Here is a 7,121-nt window from a genome sequence, read left to right as displayed (position 1 = left end):
ATAACAGCTACCAGCTAAGAAGTACACTCAACTGCTCCCTCGTGTCTATTTGTGAACAAACAATTTATCATCTTTGTTTATTTCAGATTAACGACAGCTGCAGGTTTCTGGAACAACTTCAAGGTTTCTACATAGACATGTAAAAAAGCCCAAGTGTAAATCTGACAAAATCCAGCGTCTGGTTCAAGAAGAAAGAGAAACATTTATTTGATACATATCAGCAACCCTACTTTTATAAATCATCGCTCATATACATTTACGTAACTGGACTGGAGTTTAAACAAAGTAATGAGAAATTAAATGTGTGTGTTTGAATGTTGGAGTTTGGTGTGTAGCTTTATAAATCTCAGAGTCATTAGGAAATCAGATGTTACATAAATGCATACATGGCAACAAATCCATCCACATGTTACTATGCCTATGGCCTGATCCTGCAAGTGACTGGAGAGAAGATTGTTTTGGGGCAGAGATGGTCTTTTTGTTTTATGTTTATACAGCACCTAGAACAATGGGGGTTGTGGGGGTTCTAGGCACTACCCCAGTACAAATAAATAAATAATAGTGAGGTAAACTTAGCTGACTCATCTATAGTATGGAACTCAGCAGAGAGAGGCCAATTTTTTCTCCTTTTGGCTGACTTTATTTTTGATCATAACCACAGACCATGTTTTTATGAAATCTCTCTCCGTTTCAGTTGCTTGTTCAACGTTTTTAAAACTTATCAAATCACTTGTAGCCCATACCGTAACGATGTAGAATATGCTGTACTTTGATACTTTTTGGTCACTTTTCATAGTGCTTGTCTACTTTTGAAATGCTACTGCTTCAGTGTAGACACTACCAATGCCAGTGGAAAATGCTCTCCCATGGGCATAAGTAATCTACCTCCCAGAGCTATCAGTGTCTACACAGGGATTTAAGTTGGCTTAACTACATTGCTCAGAGGTGTGGATTTTTCCAACCTAATTTTCTAGTGTAGACCAGGTCTTAGCCAGTGGCGTACCGTGAGTCTCCAGCGCCTGGGGGACAAGCCTACATTTGCACCCTCCCCAGGCCTTACGCACCCCCTCCCCCCACGCAGGGCAGGAAGGGTCCTGGCACCACCCCCCAAGCTACCCTGAGGAGAGGGGGGTCTGTATCTGCATGAGGCGTGGGGGGACACAAATGCACACTTACCCACTGCGCAAGTACCCTCCTCTCCCACTCCAGCCCCACAGCCTGGTGTTGGCTCGGATGGGGCAGCCTCACCCTCTGGCCTGGGGGGGTGTTGGGCTGCCCTTCATGATGTGCAGGGGGTGCAGGAAGCCCCCCCCTCATTTCACCACTGTCTTCGGGCCTGTTTTCCGCTCTCCCCCTTTGCTCCCCGCTGGGAGTCCCACGGGGGATGGAGGGCGTGTGATGGGCTCTGATCCTCATGGCTCCCTCATTGTGCCCAGCAGGGGAAGGGCAGGGGCAGAGGATTCTTGCTACCACAGTAGGAGCCCTTGGCTGCTGGTGTAGTGCCAATAACCAGGACTTATGAAATTTTTGGGACCTAGATATGGAACGGTCTCAAATTCTGATAGGTCCAAGTTATCCTAGGTCCTACGCTACAATCGATGCGGCTGCAGGGCCCTGGCTGCCTGTGACAGCGGTGGGCAACTCCTCTTCCAAAGGCCCGGCCCGTGTCCCCCCAAGTTGGTGCCCAAGGATATGACCCCCTCCTCAGTACACCACTGGTTTCCCTATCTCAAATGTTTTCAAGCGTTTAGAAGTTTTTCCACATCTTGAATAGTGACAAAAATATGAAATCTCAAAATTTTTCTGGAACTGAAACACCAACATTTTGTTGGCTCAAATCAATCAAAATGTTTAGTTTTGAAAATATTTGAACTGTTTTGCTTTTTACCTCATTAGCTTTTAATGTTCTGTGTGTAATTAGCTTACATTTCTAAATGAGAAGTTGTTTTGAATCAGAATTTTAAGTCAAAACAAAGAATTTTGAACATTTCACAAACTCTTTTTTGCCAACTTTTTTTGAGTTGGGAAATCCTGAGTCTGATTTGCACTCAGCTGCAGTTTTGACAAATCAACATTTTTTTCAATGAAAAAAACAACAATTCTCCTCCTCACTTCCAGTCTGGTGCCCTTATGTGACCCATCTGTGCTTAGGTTAGCCCAGCTGAAAATACCAAGGTCAGGGCAGGCTGCAAAAGAAGAGCAGATTCTCCCAAACTGGTGGCTAACACTGTAATTAGATTCCCTAGCCAGTCACAAACAGTGCTTGTGATTCCCCACACTGGTTATCAAGAAGCTAAAACAAAAATATTACACAATTCCTTTACTGCATTTCAGTCTCTGGCTCCCAGTCAACCACTAGGTCCAGTAAAGAGATAAGTTAATTAAAATTCTATTACTTTTACCAAAATGTTCTCCTGACCCCAAAAAGTCAGCTATATTGCCAGATCAATAAAAGTTTGGAGCTTACCAAAAAATACCACAATGCCAGCCAATCCTTTAGTAACTAAAATGAAAGATTTATTATAAAAGGAAAGAAACAAATAAGAGAAATGTTAAATGGTCAAAGCAATCAGAGATGTACAAATGACTGTAAAGTCCATATATATATATATATATATATATATATATATATATATATATATATCAGATTCTCAGTAGAACTGTGGAGTTTGCAGGCTTGTAGAGTCCCTCTGGTGTACATCCAGTACCTGAATGAGTTTCAGTCCTTTCTTTCACAGCTTCAGTTGCAGATGAGTTGATCCAGAAGTAAGAAGCAGGAATGAAGATAATATGAGATGGAGCAGCTGCCTCTTATGTCCCTTTGCCATGCGGCTTGTGAAAATTCACAGAAACAAGATGGAGTCTAGGGTCACCTGGGCAAGTCCTGGTGACTCATAAGGTGTAGCCCCTGGGTTCTTTCCCTGGGCTCATTATATCTTTGAGTTCCCTTAATGGGCCATGAAGCAGGCTTAATGCTGCTGCCATCCTGACTGGGGTGTTGCCCAGAAACACAGCACAAGTTGAAATACAGATACATTGAACATATCCCTAAACTTACAAAGAAATATGACACATACACACACAATACCATCACACTTAGCAAATTATAATCTTTCTAATGGTACCTGACTTGGCCTATTCCTTATGGCTTATTGTAATTTTGCAACATTGATATCAAGATTATTATAAATGGTCACCCCTAATCCAGACATCATCACCCCGTATCCCCTGGATAATACTGCCTGTTGCTGGTAGCAATCAGACTATTTAGGCAGTTGGGTGGGTGACAGAAGCCTCACTATATTTGTTGAATTCTGTAGCACATCTCATCCCTCAGTTTATCATCACTAATATTGATGTTATGGCTACAATATCTAATATTTAGGTGAACAGCAAATGATGAAACATGTACCTGTGTTTTGAGTAAGTTACCGTAGCTTCAAGATATGAGCAAACTGCATTCAACTTCGCTGCAGGGAATGGCTGTAAACATTTCTGTAACTATTCAAGCTCCAGTCAAGCTGGTTGTAGCAAACTGAAATTGCAAGGTCAAAAGGTGAACACACTGCAAAACTTGAGATTAATATTTATGTGTATGAACAAATGGCTATTTGGAATGGTTCCATTTTAAGCACACTAAATAAGGAATGGCTGTTACAATGGTGAGTTTAGTTTTTCTTTCCATCTGGGTACTGTGGTAATTTTCACAGAAACTAAGAGTTGAAAAAGCCCTCATGGGCCATATTTTCAAAGCTAGGCATGTGTAATCACACCCATACATCTGAATGCACCTACCATGAATGCTCAGATCTGATCCCACAGGTTCATTTGTCCAGTCCCCAATGCAGTAGTATTCTCTTACCATATATTCTTCCATCTTGTTCAAAAAGACAAGTAATTGACTTCCTACCTCTTGCCTTCTGATACTGGTAAAAGCTCAAGGATCAGATGCATGATGTAAGGAATATACACGAAATATGCAGGTGCCCTTAATTAGATAAGATCCTGGCATGTTCTTTGCATTAATCCTGGAATCCTTGGAAGGAACCCTTGCATCTCTTGTCAGATATAAGAAAGTCCTTGCTTTGGAAGAAGAAAGCAAGAAAAAAAAGCAGAAGTGCTACAAAAATTGATGATGGCAATTCAGTAGGGGCCACTTCCCCCTCCAATCAGTACTGCATTGTTACTCCAGCCTGGTGATAGTGCTCCCAGTACCACCATGCATCCTATTTTTTTAATGAAATGTAAAACTAAGGTTACTTGTTGTTTTTAAAGAGCCCACGGCCCTTTCCAAGAGAGATGGGGCTGGTGAGCTGGGTCTCCTGACCAAATTCTAGTTCACGTAATGACAGTCTAGCTACTGAAATTCCCACTGCAATTTAAAATCACAGAGGGGATTCTTGTTCATTTCCTCTTCCAAACCGGTCTGTAATATTGCTAAGTACAGTTGAATAATTGCTGTATTTCAGGACAGAGGTGACTGAATTTCAGTAGAGGAAGTAACCTGAGCAATGCACTTTGGGAACTGAGGAGATGAGAGAGAACTGCCTGAATATAAAACGAGTCACTCTCTCCTGCCCAAATTTGTTGTACTTTTGTAAATTTCTTCCAGTTTGTCAGCAACTGTCTGGCACTATCCAGAACTGTTTGCTGTATCCTAGGAGGAATCTCAGTAGGATAACAGAAAAATCTGAGACACCTCTCTATAAGTCAAGAAAAATTGTACTGAGGTAAGATCACATAGTGAACCACATATTAGGTATGAGTTTGCAATCAGCCATAAGTCTTTTCCACTGTTAGAACTTTCCAAGTATGTCTCCTGTAGAATCATGGGATTTATTCTTACAATTTGAATTTTTCCTAGGTTAAATCTCATTTTATCAATCCCTGTCCATATTTCTAACCTCTATATCTTCTTTTATGTTAGTTCTTTCTTTCTGACTATCCTTATCACCTACCAATTTAGTATCACCTGTGAATTTAATTAGCATGATGTTTACTCTTTCTACCCCAGTCATTAATAAAAACAAGCCAAACAACAATCTCCGGAGCTCCCTTCAAGACATATACCTCCTCAATTCAATACATGGTCATTGATCAATGTACTTTAATTAGTCATCCAGTCAGTAAGTGCTCATATCCAATTGAAGTTTTTCTAATAAGATTTAGTGAGGCACTACATCAAATGTTCTTCTGAAATGAAGATGTATCTACTGCATTCTTTTCATCCACTAGAGTTATTATTCAGTCTCAAAAGGGCTCAGTTCTTATTGTTCTTATAAAGCCATCCTGTATTTTTGTTCAAAGCTGATATTAGACTTCAAAACTGTGACTTTTTAATAGCCAAACCATTTAGTCTTCAGTTTCAACATGGCTGAAGTTACACCAAGACCAAGGATGAAACTGGCCCAATATGTTTCTCAAGACATGATGCCAAAACAACCAATTGCAAGTGGTAACTTAGGCCTGGTCTATACTACATGATTAAGGTAGGCCGCCATAAGCTGCCTAGCATCAACCCAGCTGTGGAAGCGTCTTCACTTACATTTGGTTCCCGTTGACATAAGTGCCTCTCTACGCCAACTGAGTTGCACCACCTCCCTGAGTGCCATAGAGTCACAGTTGATGTAGTTGGGTCAACGCAGTGTCAGTGTAGACGCTGCATCGCTTACATGGACTGTTATTGGCTTTCAGGAGCTGTCCCATAATGCCCCACACTGACAATACAACTGATACAAGTGCTCCTGGTGGGGATGTGCACCGCCGACACAAGGAACCAACCATGCACACAGGCAAGGGATTTTCTTAACTGCGGGGCAGTAGGCTGACGTAAGTTAGGTTGACATAATTTTGTAGTGTAGACGAGGCTTTAGGCTATATCTACACAATGAGCTAGAGGGGTGAGTCCCCTCCTTATGGGCGCAAACTTGGACTAGCTTTTATTGAGCTAGCACAAGCACGAGTACCAGTGCAGCCGCGGTAGCACTGCTGGTGGAGTGCTGAGCCGTGCAGAGTACAAAGCCTACCTGAAATTCAGGTGGTGTATGTAAACAGCACAACTCAGCAGTGCCTCTGCTATCTCTACCTATGCTACTATGGCTAAACTGCTATTTAGGATGAGAACCAGTGCAAGTGTGTATACATGAGCAGGGGAATCACACCCCTAGTGTAGACGTAGCCTGAGTGAACATCCAATTACTATAATTCAATGTCATAAGGGGGAAAAATTATATGGAAACATTACAAAAGACATAGCTCACTTCACTGATGTTTTACTCCAATGTCAAACTGAAGCTTTAAATACAAAACCTTGGATGTGGTATTTCCCCCCCACTGCCTTTATTGCATTTGCAGTCTTCTGCCTTTGTGTGTGTAACATTGTTCAGAGCAGGCACATAGCCTTCAAGGACACACTTTTTGTAAACTAACTGTGGACCCAACAAATATGTGAAATTGCTTTCTGAAGATGTTTGCTCTTCTGGAGTTTGCCTCAGAGTAGGCCCATTGCCACACATGTATTAATGAGCTTTTCTGAGTACTGCTGCTACAGGACTGCTCGAGTGTAACATCAAATTGCCTCAAACCTGCCAACCAAAGGAAAACTGCATACATGTATGCAGTGGCATGTGCATAAGGCATGCAGTTAGTTAATATTCACTATTTATGGAGCAGCAATGAAAATTTTATAAAACCCATGACAACACGCAGCCACAAGAACCGGTGAACTCTCCTTCCTAAACTGATCTACTTTAAACTTTGGTTTCAAAGTTGGTTTAAAGTACATTTTAAAAAAATCTATAATGTAATTGAACTATTTCAATAAATCTTACTGGCCTGGAGAATGATAAACATTTATTATTCGTATTAGAGTAGTTTCCAGAGGCTCCACTTCAGAACAAGGCTCCTTTGTACAAATATATAGTAAACCAACAGTCCCTTACCTAAAGAGCTTACGTTCAGTTGTTGCAATGGAACTCTACCTTTGCTGGCAATCACTAATACATTTTTGTTTAGTGACAACAAGGTGGTCGGTGCTGTACTATGGAAAAACAGATGGTGATAATTTAGCTTCTTAAATTAATATTTCATTATTATAGAATCATAGAAACAGAGGGATGCAA

This window comes from Emydura macquarii, unplaced genomic scaffold, assembly GCF_026122565.2.
Source record: "Emydura macquarii macquarii isolate MOO-44397 ecotype Brisbane River unplaced genomic scaffold, CSIRO-AGI_Emac_v2 contig_705, whole genome shotgun sequence".
NCBI lineage: Eukaryota > Metazoa > Chordata > Testudines > Chelidae > Emydura > Emydura macquarii.
The sequence above is the reverse complement of the archived record's forward strand: the minus strand, read 5'-3'. Positions refer to the sequence as shown.